The sequence below is a fragment of the Mus pahari genome, chromosome 10 (assembly GCF_900095145.1).
Source record: "Mus pahari chromosome 10, PAHARI_EIJ_v1.1, whole genome shotgun sequence".
Classification (NCBI taxonomy): Eukaryota; Metazoa; Chordata; class Mammalia; order Rodentia; family Muridae; genus Mus; species Mus pahari.
This window is the reverse complement of record NC_034599.1, coordinates 111,291,885-111,305,678: the sequence shown is the minus strand read 5'-3', so window position 1 is coordinate 111,305,678 and position 13,794 is coordinate 111,291,885.

The following is a 13,794-nucleotide window of genomic DNA, read 5'->3' as shown; positions in this document are numbered from 1 at the left end:
GTGCACCTGTGTGTATGTGTATATGTGTGGTGTGTGTGTCTGTATGTGGGTAACGTGGTAAGTGTGTGTGTATATGTGTGTTATTTATGTGTGTGTATATGTATGTGTGTGGTGTATGTGTGGTATATGTGTGTCTGTGTGTAATGTGGTAAGTGTGTGTGCATGTGTGTGGTGTTTATGTATGTGTAGTCTGTGTATGTGTGTGGTATATGTGTGGTATATGTGTGTCTATGTGTAATGTGTAAGTGTGTGTGTATATGTGTGGTGTATGTGTGGTATATGTGTGTCTGTGTAATGTGGTAAGTGTGTATACACATATATGTCTGTGTGATGTGTTGTATGTGTGTGGTATGTGTATGTGTGTGTGTGTGGTATGGTGTGTGTGTGTGTGTGTGTGTGTGTGTGTGTGTGTGTGTGATGCACATGCTCATGCAATCTACTAGGCTTGTGTAGTTCAGAGCGTGTGTGACTGGGTGCCAGCGGAGGGGAAGAGGACTGGAGCCCAGAGCTGGAGCTACAGGTGTTTGTGAGTTCAGAGCCTGAGCATTAACCAGACGACCCCGTCCCCCGCTGTTGCCTGCTTTATGCCCCGTGCTTAGGAAGCACTGCTGTGCTTGGACACATGCGAGCACACACTCTGCTTGTGGACGTTGTACATCGTGGTGCGCACTAGGCTCCGCACCACGATGTACAACGTCCACAAGCAGCACATATATGTCTGTGTGATGTGTTGTATGTGTGTGGTATGTGTATGCATGTGTGTGTGGTATGGTGTGTGTGTGTGTGTGTGTGTGTGTGTGTGTGTGTGTGTGATGCACATGCTCATGCAATCTACTAGGCTTGTGTAGTTCAGAGCGTGTGTGACTGGGTGCCAGCGGAGGGGAAGAGGACTGGAGCCCAGAGCTGGAGCTACAGGTGTTTGTGAGCGGCCCGATGTTGTACTAGGAACGAGACTCAGGTTCTTTGTAGGCGCAGCAGGCACTCTTAACTGCCGAGTCCGTTTTTCAGCCCCTTCGACAGTTTGTATTCAGCAAGAGTCAGAACTATATCTGCATTCCTCTTAAATATTTTGCAATTTTGTTATTGTTTAAAGATTTGATAGGTAACTGAGGTGTGAATCTAATTATCTCTGTGATCAGTTGACAAATGAATTACCCACATGGTTGAAGGTGCTAAATTCTCTTGTTGGTTTGGCAAATGTTTATTAATCTCCTTTTTTTTGCATACCTGGCTCTATCCAAGGTGCTAGAGACACAGCAGAAACCCAGGCAGAAATAAACTACACCATAACAAAACATATAATTACATGTTGTGCTAAGAATTTTGAGATTTCACCTGGCAGGCTGAATCAGGTTCTAGTGCAGTAATAGAATAAGTTCCAAACACTTTTGTGCATAGTGTAGAAAAGCACAAGGAACAGGGCGTTGGTAAAAATCTTTGGAAGGGCTGAAGAAGTTGCTTAACCCGAAGTGCTTAGGAATCTGACCCTTAGGGCGGGCAAGATGACTCAGTGGGTAAAGACAGTTGTCACAAAAGCCTGGCAGAGTTTGATCACTTAGACCCATGAGAAGGTGGAAGGAGAGAACAGATTGCACAAGGTTATCCCCTTACCTCTGACATGCTATGACATGTGACTCTCCCATACCGTACATACATACATGGCACATAACAATAAGAACACACACAAAAAGGAACATGTCTCTCAGAACTCAAGAATAGACTTTGTAGGGCAACTGATTTAGGGCCCAAGCGTAGAGTGGACACTCAAGTCTGTGATCTATGGTTTAGGAAGCCAGCTAGAGGCGCCTCTGTGGCTTCTGACGGTTTCACATCTACTATGTGTTCTCAGGAGTCATAGAAGTCAGTCTTAATATAGAGTGTGAGAAATTTGCAACCACTGGGAGAGAAGAGGTGAAGAAAGAGAGTTGAGAAATCAAAGCCATCTTGAAGCTTGCCTTTAAGTCAATCCTGAGGTTCCACGAGTCTTATTACACCCTGGAGGCTGGGTTCTAAGAACCAGCTTTCCAAGAAAACCAGATAGTCCCTGATTGCCTAGCCTTTGGAGAGCCTGTCTCTGAATCATGTCACGTCTACTACAGTTACAAGTTCAGATTCAAGGCTAAGAAACAGATTCTACTTTTAATTCATGTTTATTGTTATTTCTAGTGTTTCTATGTCTTTATTGTACTCCTGTACATTATCATTTCCTGTACTGACTTTATTTATTTTGTGTGTTTTTGATATATTATTATTTTATATGTATGATGTATGTGGGTGTTTTGCCTGCATGTATGTCTATCATGTGTGTGTCTGGTGCCCATGAGGACCAGAAAAGGGCATCAGATCCTCTGGAATTGAAGTTGCAGACAGTTGTAAGCCATTTCACTAACCCCTGTACTGAAATTCTCTCTTTCTCTCTCTTTCTCTTCCTCCCTTCTCCTCTCCTTCCTTCCTTTTGTTTGTGTTTATTTGTTTGTTTGTTTTGTTTTAAGACAGGATCTAACTATGTAGCTCTGGCTGTCCTGGAACTTATTATGTAGACCAGGTTGGCTTCAAACTCACAGAGATCTGTCTGTCTCTGCCTCCCAAGTGCTGGGGTTAAAGGTGTTGCTACTACACCTAGCTTAAATTTCTTCTTATTCAGCTGTCTATTTGAATTGCTTTATGAGTTTGTTTCTATCCTCTTTGATTTCATTAATTATTCCTAGAATCTCCCTTCTCAGCCTTTGTCAGGATTTCATGTCCTTCGCTATCCCTGGGAACCACTGAGGTGGGGTTGACATTTGTGTTCAGGGGTGAGAGCTCTCATACGGCCCTGGCTTTTATTTCTGTGTTAGGACCTTCACAGCTGGGGTTATTTCACTGATTAGCTTTTAAAAGTATAAATATTTGTCTTGTTTTATATGTATGTTCCTGTGCCTGAGAGAATGCACGTGCACCGGCGATGTGCAGGATCCCGAGATCAGAAGAAGCATCAGATCTTCTGGAGCTAGATTTACAGATGATTGCAAGCTGCCATGTGGGTGCTGGGAACTGAACCAGGGTCCTGAGGAAGAGCATCCTGTGCTCTTAACCACTGAGCCTTTTTGAGACAGTGTGTCACCACTTGGCAGTGGCAGTCCTGGAGGTTGCTATGTAGTCCCGAATAGCCTCAAACTCACAGAGATCTGCCTGCCTCTGCCTCTTGAGTGCTGGGATTAGAGGCATGCCTTAGCATACCCTACCTTATTCCCATCGTAGAATACTAACTCCAGTCTTTCCTTTGTCAAAGGAAAGAGTTTTAAGGCCTGTTTGAAATGTCTCAGGGGATGGAAAATGTTTACAGTTCCATCACCAAATATCCAAGCTTTCTGTATATTCAAGTCTTCTGTTTTATGCTCCTGTAGATTTTTAGATTCTAAAGATATTTTTGAAATATACTTCAGTACCTCGGTTAGCATGCATTGCTATCATCCATAATATGTTTTTCCTACTTTGCCCATTACTCTTACGTTTGTAAGGTATCTTGTCTTAGTAATCAGTGTTATACATTAATACCTAGATAGTCCTTGCAGTCTAGCAGGCGTCCAATGTATATATTTATCATTGAATAATTTAATAAACAAACGTGGGGTTTAGCGTTAAGAGAAGGTGTTGGGACTGAAAACAAGGCAGACACAGCAGGATGCTGTGTCCGCGTGGCTCTTTCTTTGCATCTGAATATCATCAAGCTTGATGTTTCAATTCTACTAGATCCCGTGGAAAAAAATATTTTCTTTCGTGAAGTGAAGTGAACCTAAGTGTCAGCATGAGTTGCACAAATCTTGAATGGGCATGGATGTATCTTTATTAAAAAAAAAAAAAAAAAAAGGAAAAGAAAAAGAAAGAAAGAAATGAAAGAAGAAGAAAGGAAAGAAAAATGAAGGAGGTAGGTCACCGTTCAGAGTGTCTAGATGGTAGGTTAAGAATGATGCATTTGGTATCTGACACCACCCAGCCTTCCTGTCTGCTGTACACATGAACTCATAGTAGCTGTGACATCACACACAAGGCCTGCACAAGCTCAAGCCAGACAAATCCCCACATGGAGAGCACAGATGGCCTGAAGTCCTTCCCCTAACAGAGGAGCTAGCTTCTAGCTGTTGTTAGAAGTCAGTTTTCTATAAGGGTTTGGCCACAGGTAGGTTGGCCACACTGCAAGGGAAAGCCACACACCCAAGAGTATGCAGGCATCACAATTTGAGCCATCATAAGTTGAGCACGTTTTTCTTTTCCTTAAAGATGAGGATATGAAGTTGGGTGGGTAGGGGTGGAGGCGAATCTGGAGGAGTAGAAGGATGGGGTAAATGTAATCAAAATATTCAAAATTCTCATAAATTAATAAAACTTTCAAAATAAGAACAATGTTTTTGTGATTCCTTTTCTGTTTCATTGATGTCAACAGTAGGGGGAAAGGAACTGAAAAAATAGTGGAAAACATTTGTGTCTTTTAATCTGATAAAAATTAGCATCTTACTGATTATGTCAGAAGATATGAACTAGAAATATGACATCTATGGCTTTCTAGTTAGGCTCAAACCACTATACTGCAGTTCCCCTGATGTTGGCACAATTAGTGAAATTTATACTTTCTCCCGGGTCTTGGTAGAGTGAGTAAAATTTGCATCTTGAATCAGCAACATACATTTTCTATTTTTTGAGAATTTCATATTTTTACTAATTCTTTGAGATCCTTATAAAATGTAATTTGATCATATTCATGCCCAACGCCACCCCTTAACAACCCTCAGATCTACCCACCTGTATCACCTCCAACTCAGCATGAAAAAAGGAGACGATGCCCCGTGCACACGTAGAGTTCTGATCCTAAGTTCAGTACTGAAATAGTCTTGATGGTCATGAGCTTTAAAGTATGTGATGTGAGGTGATGTGATGTGACATGCTCGATTCTCTGCCTTTGTGAACAGAACTCTATTACTGATATTGCTGTGTTAAGAAAACTAAATGTGATGGCATTTCCAGGCAGAGGATTAGAAAGTCCCATCTACATTGGATAATAGTATTTATTATCAGCAGATTGGTTGGGAGAAGAGCTCTCAGGATCTGGCCCAGCACTCTCAGCTACCCCATAGGTGGCTATCTTTAGTACAGAGCCCTGGCCTAAGTGTTTTAGATCAGAATGAGATAGGATCTCTCTAGTCTCCTGGGAAGAATCTTCAGGGCTCAGGTCAAACACTAAAGATGACAGGTCTATACTGTACCCCACAGCCTTTTACCATGTGGCTTGCTGGGAGCTCCTGGGGACCACAGACAGCCTCAGTGGCATCGTCTCACAGAGTTGCTACCCTGGAGACACCCAGCTAAGAGAACCCAAAGTTGGCTGTCTCCGTCGGAGGCCTGACACTCTACAGAGTTTGGTGTGACAAGGTACTGGGTGGCCCTGCTCACACAGTTTTGGAGCCGCGTTAATAAAGAAATGGAGAGGGAGAGCTTCTCCTTTATTTTTTGTAATTACAATATCTACTGCCAAAATTAACTACTAGTGTTTAGCATTATTATTACATCAGCTATGTTCATCCCTGCCGACAACTGTTTTCACTTAATCTTTTTTATTTCGCTTACCAGTGTTTTTAAGATTTCCCACATAAGCCTTGCATTGACTCTTGTCTTTTCAGGATACTTTTGCATAATATTTTGTATAATACATTTGGCAAATATTGCATAATAACCACAGGAAAAAATAGTCAATAGAGAGGAAATGAAACATTTAGAAAGTGCAGGCAATGGGGAAAAAATTAAAATCTCTGGTGATTCTGTGACCAGGAGACGAGTCTTGTTAACACTTTGGGATCTGACCTTTTAGTATATGGAATTTAACAAAAAGCAGGTGGGTGCCACATACTGTATGCATGGTTTTCTTTTATGTATAAAAGGGAATCTTGGGAACATCTCATACTAATAAGTGTTCACCTCTCAGTCTCTCAAGTCCAGTGTGTTTAAGAAACATACTCCCTGTATCCTTCCTCTCTTTCACCAGCTACTCATCATTATCCTGAGGCCCCGTTCTGGGTGCTGGTGAGAACTGAACTGGCCAGAGTTCCAGTGTCTATGTTCTAGTGGGGAGGGGAAAAAAAAAAAAAACCAAGCAAGAGAAAACCCAAGGTGTGATAATGCTGTGGCAAAGCAAAGAACCAGGCACTGGTGGGTGAGCGGAAGAGGACGTGCTCTGCATGGTAGAGGGATGGGGAAGGCTTGTCGGGTGTGACACAAAGCAACGGATGGATGGACGGGCCATGGGGATATGTGGCTAGAACATTTCAGAATGTGCTAGTCTTGATGTGGCTGGAGCAAAGGGAATGAGAACAGAGGTGAGATAGTGCAAAGGGAAGTCAAAGGGTTAAGAGTGAACTGTGCAGGCGTGATGTTTCCGGCCATCGCTCAGAGAGGTAGCAAGGAGAACCACATGGATCTGGTCCAGCCAGAGGAGCAGTTGAGAGGATGTAAAGTTGTTAGCTGCTTCTCATCCATAAGCCTGTGCTATTCTACCAAGCTGAGGCCATCCTCTATCTGTAGGGTTACCCAACCCGAGGCCAGACCAGGGCAGCTATGAAAGAGGTGGAGTGCCTATCTTCTGTGAGTCTGTTGAGTGTTAAGTCTGTGTGACAGGCAATCAAAATACGTAAGAGTGACTAGGCAGGATCAGAGGGTGTCACTCTCAGAAGTCAGTTTGACAAACGTTGGTCTAGCACTTACCAGGCTGACAAGAACACAACTCTAGAGAAAGAGCAGAGTAGAGGCTCAGAGTCCTCAGTGAGGGGCCTGAAAGGGAGGTGACAGACACAAGTGTGTAGTGAGGTACCACGTCGCTCCATATTTAATCTCTGTGCTGAGGTACCTGGAAAGCTATAAACGACAGCAAGAAACAGCTCAAAAAGCTGCCCGTGTCCCATCTGCCAGCTAAGAACCAGCTGGAAGTTTTTCTCAAATCTGAGTCATCACTTTTGGATATAAAAACTAAGCAAAGTGGATTCAAAGTTCAGGCATCTACAAATCTACAAATCAATCTACAAATCAGTGGGCGAGTGACCAAGCGAGACCAGGGGACAGCGGACAGACAGCAAGCACCGTTTGTGTAGTACTTTGTTGTTCTAGAATGTAAACACCATTTGGCCAGTGACTCTTTTATTTGAACATTGTTTCACTTTTCTTCCTTGAGTCTCCCTCCCTCCCTTCTTTTGGGTATGCCTGGTGTGATCACAAGCCAGGGGACAGCTCACAGTGGCCAGTTCTCTCCTTCCACTATGTAGGTCTAAGGGATGGGACTCAGTCATCAGAGTCACTTGCTGAGTCACTCTCTGGCTAGCTCCAGGTCAATGACTCTTGTTCACTCCCATAATTCCAGTGCAGGAAGCTGGAGGCACTGCAGTAGGTACTCATTACTAAGTGGGTCAAGTTCAAGCTCCATCTTCTTTCTCTTTCTCCCCCTCTTCCCTTCCTCCCTCTCTCCTTAACACCCCCCACTTTCTCTCTCTCTCTTTCTTTTCTTTCTCTCTTTCTCTCTCTTTCTTTCTCCCTCTCTCTTTCTTTCTTTTCTTTCTCTTTTTTCTTTCTTTCTTTCCTTTCTTTTCTTTCTTCCTTCCTTTCTTCCTTTCTTCCTGTCTTTCATAGTGCCACTGTAGAGCTTAAACTGGTCTCCAATTGTCAATCCTTTCTTGGAACTCAGCAAAATTTAGAGGTTCCCTCATAAATGCTGAGATTGCAGGCATGTAGGCAGCTTTGATGGATTTTAAATTACGTTAGGGATTATATGTGTGCATACGTGTGTATGAGTGTGTGTGTGTGTATATATATGTACACACACACATTTCTGTAAGCATAGTGAGTGTGAGATAAGATGTTGTCTTTGTCCCCTTCCTTATTCCTGCCTTGGTGACCCACCCATACTTCCCCGAAGTCAGCTGCAGATAGCTGGTCACATAGCTGGGCTTCGAATGACTTCTTCCTCGGTGTGTTTTCTGGCCTTGCGGGAGTGCTTTGGTCTCCATATTCTGGGTGGATCCTCAATCATCCAAGAATGTGATTTGATAGATAATTGCTTAGATTCTTTGCTTCTTGATAATTCTCTCTCTTTCTCTCTCTCTCTCTCTCTCTCTCTCTCTCTCTCTCTCTCTCTCTCTCTCTCTCTCTCTCGCATAGGCAAGTATCTTCAGAGAGAATCCCTTCTAGTCCAGGCTGGCCTCAAACTGGCTGTGTAGTTGAGGATGACCTTGAACTCCTGATCCCCTGTTTCCATCTTCTGAGTGCTGGGATCACAGGCTTGGACCTCTGCTTCTTGTTCTTCATTGAATGATTGTGCTGTGTGCAGTCTCTGACGAAGAGAGGGCTGAGCCCCACTGTCTGCAGTGGTTCCATCCGTCTGCATGTTTGTGGTACCTCCCTGCTTCCCTAACATAGCTATGTACACCCAAGTATAACAGGAGTGTATGTAGTAGACTCCAAACCACAGCCATCATCTGCAGTGCATACAGAATGTGAAGTTGCCCATAAAGCCTGAGGTGACGCCCTTACGCCATGGCACAGCCCTCAGAGCATCCTTGCTTGGCTACCACACTCGAGGATGCCTGGAATGTATTTATACAATATTAATCTCTGAGGAAGGTTTTTCCTTCTTTCTTTATTCTCTAAGAATACCACACATGTACATGACATATTTCTATCATGTTTATTTCTATTTCCCTCTCCAACTTCTTAGATCTTCCCATGGTCTCTTCCCAATCTCATGCACACATCCCTGCTGCCATGGAATATGACCAGTGCTGCCCACATAGGCATTGGTGTGAGGCCACACTAGTGTGTGCTCAGTTGACCAGGGATCACACCCCTAAGGGAGGCTGACTCCTGCTCCCCTAGCCACTCTCAACTGTCAAATGCTTTGAAAGAGAATGTTGAGGGGGAACTGAGACATGGCCAGATGTACCAAGATGGAGTCAAAGAGAGGCAAATGCCAATGAGAAGAGTTGACCAAGGGCTGGAGAGATGGCTCAATGGTGAAGAGCATCAACTGCTCTTCCAGAGGTCCTGAGTTCCATTCTCAGCAACCACATGGTGACTCACAACCATCCGTAATGGGGTCCAGTGTTCTTCTGGTGACTGAAGAGAATGACAGTATACTCATATACTTAAAATAAATAAATAAATCTTTAAAAAATAAAACACTGACCAAAATTGGCAAATGTTCTAGGTGTTGACCCTAATCAGTCGTGTAGAAAGTAAGTGTGACCTCACAGGGCATTTCTGTGTGTTTATCTAAATGAATGTGTGGGATCCATTTTGAGCCATGACATTGATACTGTCTGTGTCTGACAGTGTTCCTAGCTCACATATGGGTGTACCTGCCAGGATTTGCTTGCATGTTCTCCAATGTGGGTGCTATAAAACAAGCCACATGCGTGCTTAACCATACATACTACTTTCTCTAACAGTTCTTTGACTTTCTGTCATTTTCCCTCTGCTTTATGTCTGATAATTTCAAATCTTCTTCTCCACAAGTAGGCTTTAATCTTTGACTAAATTGATTTTTCCCTTTAATGTAGTTTGGATTCTCTGTAGGTTTTCATAGATTGTGAGGAGAAGGGAAATTTGGCTATCTATTTTCAAATCACTCTATGATGCTGTGTACCTTGTCTAAGTATCAGTCACACACACACACACACACACACACACACACACCACACAAATACACATATGCACACACACAGATACAGATAGACACAACACAGAGGCAGACACAGAGGTACATAGACACACAGATATAGGCATATGCGCACACACACAGGAACCCATACAAACATACATAGACAGGCATACATACACACATATCTTGCTTTTGCTTTCTTGATCCCACTTATTAGGGATTTTACATATTATCTGTCTAACTCTGCCAGTAGACTTTAGGGGTCATTGGTTTTTTTTCTCAACCAAAGAAACCTTGCTGTCGTACTCTGACCTCTGAGATGTTGTTTTGCTAGTGCAGTACATGGGCTTTCATGTGTGTCAGAACATAGTATACAAATGTGTGAGTTTTCAGAAAAAGAACAAAGCAAAAGTAGGAATCTATCCCATAACTCCCCAAGAAGAAAGACAGCTTTGAATGTTGCATATTATGCCTCGAAATCCTTGCAAGGTTGGTCGAGGTGACTCATTGAGCCAGGGTACTTGCTTCTAATAATGATGACTTGAGTTCCATTCCTGGGACCCACATGGTGGAAAGAGAGGAGCAGGCCCCACCGTTTGTCTTCTGAGTTCCACACATGCGCTGTGTTGCACGTGCTCAAACACTCACACGAAGCAAAGTCAAATGGAAAACTCCTCAGATGAGGGAGTAGGTCAAAGAAACCAAAGTTTTATGATCTCACTAACACTCTGGGCTCAGAATGACCTCTGGCACACTCTGATGACAACGCAGAAACAAAGCCAAACGGAAAGGCCATGTAAGGGTCTTCACTGTAAACCTTGAACTGATTCCATGTCTGAGCTACAACATGTCATCAAAAATAATGCCAATGACTGAGTAGATCCCAAAAGAAGGACCCATTACAAAGGCTGCCAATCAAAGAAGATCCAGTGTCAGCGATGAACTCAGAAGGCCTCAAACCCCTTCCGGTTGTCATTGTAGACAATCACACATCTCAAATGATCCCTCATTCCTTCATGACTGCATCACTTTCCCTTCCTGTACAGTCGGCACCCGTCTTTCCCCACGTGTGACTGACGTGTCCATGGGTAACCATTTCGTATCAGATCAACATGGACGTTTTTTAGAAGGGGGTTTTCAATATTTGCAAGTGGCGTTTCCATAGATTACTAGCAATCTGATGTTTAGAGAAATCACAGCCCCATCTCCACACTTCACCTCCTCTTTTTCCCTTTTGCAGAAGTCTCTGTAAAAACACTCCACGGTGAGAACCTCCCACTGTCAGCCAGCCCACGTATTTCCACTCCAAGTGGGCTGTGCATCTCTCAAGGCAGTTATTCACATAGCCTTGGCTTCACACTTTGGGTTATCTGTTGTGTTTTGTTCGTGAGAACAGGTGGAGGTTTTATTCTATCTTTCCAAAGCAGGTGAAATGGAAGGAAAATGCAGGCTTCTGCTGTAGGACAGCAGAGGGAGAAGGAATGGAGCCAGAGATCAGTGGACTTGAATTCATGCTATTGCAGACTATCTCGGCCACTTGGATGAGTCACGGCCCTGAGTTAGGCGCAAAGATCTCTGACATAACCAGGGCTGTGGCCATGGGAAGGGTTTATCTTATCTTGATTCCCCCCCCCCCCCGGGGGGGAGCTCATCCAGATTCTAGTGTGAGGCCTTTAGTTTAGCTGCACCTTAGTGTGGACCTAGTGATCAGAAAGATCTATGTCATCATAACTCTAAAGCTGGGTGTGGAGGAACGTGTCCCTTACTCCAACACTAGAGAGGAGGAACTAGGAAGATCTGTGAGTGAGTTCAAGGTCAGTCTAGGGTACTGGACTGCAGGGCTGAACTTGCTTCAAGATGTATGCTTTGTCAACATCTCAGCCGGGAGTTTCATTCCTACCCCCCCCCCCAGTTCTCAAATGAGTGTCCTATACTTTGGGGGTGCACCAGGACCAGCAGAAGCCTCCTACGTTACAGAGAGGCTGAAACCTGTGGTCTCAGCCGAGAAGATGCAGCCCCAGAGGCCGTGGTATGCCAAGCAAGTGAGCAATTGCCGAAAAGTACAGATGTCAAATAGCCTCCGAGCACAACTGGGAAAACCCTGGGTTCAAAGCAACAGAGTTTGCCCTTACGGGGCCCCGACTGTACATCTGCAGAGAACGTAGAGAGGCAGCAGAGAGGAAGAACCAGCAGTCATGGTTATCACACTTGTCTGAATAATGATATGTAAGGTATTTTTAATATTTCCTTTTCTACCGCCATTAATTCCTATTCTACACTACAAAGCGATGGGAGCTAGGGACAAGAAAAATCAATGAAAGCTCGAGGCCTCCTGTTCCTAGTAGGGAACAACAAAATGGAAGGCAAGTGGCTTTGACTGTCAGTTTGACACAACCTACAATCGCCTGTGAAGAGATTGTTACCATGGGCTCTGGGGATCTGAACTCTGGGAGCCACTGGGCTTGTGCTGCAAGAGTTTTACCCACTGAGCCATCTCCCCAGCTCACCCCCTTTTTTTTGTTTGTTTGTTTGTTTGTTTTTTGTTTTTTAATTTCACATGCTTTACGTATTGTCCTGTGAGTTCCTCCCAAGTCAACTGTGATGAGCACCAGGCCACAGTTTTCATCCTTCTGTAACTGAGTGGTGTGTTGGCTTTCTGGGAATCTGTGTGAGATCACCTCTACAATACACAAGGTTTATTTGTTCATTTGTGTGTTTTTTTATTTAGCTCATTCCCAATCTCAGGTTTAATAAATCTGAGAGAGAGAGAGAGAGAGAGAGAGAGAGAGAGAGAGAGAGAGAGACATAAAAATTGTCAAAATGGCAACTTTTAAGCAACCAGTGATTAGTAAAGTAAAAACAAAAACGTCTTGAAAATAACTGTGGACGGGGCCTGGGGAGATGGCTCAGCAGTTAAAAGCACTGACTGCTCTTCCAGAGCAGTTCAATTCCTAGCAATCACATGGCGGTTCACAACCATCTGTAGTAGTGTCTGATGCCCTCTTCTGATGTGTTTGAAGACAGCAACAGTGTACTCACATACATAAAATAAACAAATCTTTAAAAGAAAGGAGGAAGGAAGGAAGGAAGGAAGGAAGGAAGGAAGGAAGGAAGGAAGGAAGGAAGGAAGGAAGGAAGGAAACAAAGCAAGCCACTGTACTGTGGGATACAGAAGGAGGTGGAGGTGTACTGTCTTGGCAGTAGTCCACTGTCCCATACACCAGGCATTTGCTAAATGCTGACCTGCTCAGCCAGTGGGCCTCTTCCCCAAAGAGGACCAGGGAAGGTTTACAGAGTCATGCAAGGGAAAGAAATGCAGGTTTCCTTTCTTCCCATCTAAGGTTGTTGGGAAGACTCGCCCCTCATCTTTGCTTGCTTTGTATATGAAAGGAAGTTTGTTTGTTTAGTTATTTTATGTTATGTGTATGTGTATTTGCCAGCATATATGTATGTATACTACGTGTACACCTGGTCCCTGCTAGTCAGGAGAGGGCATCAGATCCTCTGGACCTGGAGGTGTAACTGGACCCATGTGTGTGCTGGGAACTGAATTCTGGTCCTCCACTCTGACTGGTGAGTCATCTCTCCTGCCTCCCCAAACACCCTGCCTTTTCTAACTCATCTGGGATAAACCATCTCTGCTGATGTATCAAGAAGACCTTACAAAGATGTAAGATGTTCCCCTGCCAGGACTTACATCTTACCCTGCCAGGACCGTGTGCTCCTTCCCCTTGGCATTCTCTAGAACATTCTCCAGGGGTTAGTCAGCCAAGCTTGCTTTTTTCTTTTCTATGTTGCCCCACACAGAAAGCCATTTAGCTAGTTCAAAAATTAACTATTTAGGGAGACATGGGAGGAGATGAATGAGACCCCTGTGGTTCAAATGACTGAGCTACAGATGGAAGTGTGTGTGAGGGGGGTGGATGACTTCCAACGTCTAGACACTGAATTGCAACACTGTGGACGGTGACTATGGGGTGACTAGTTAGCCCAGAGATGTAATAATCAAGAGGCTAAATCTTTAAGTGTTCGTTGAACTGATATTCTCTTTTCTGGTCATAGAGAAGAGCCTTAGGGTATAGCCTGTTCCTGGTTGAGCAATGTCTTCTTAGTGTTACAAC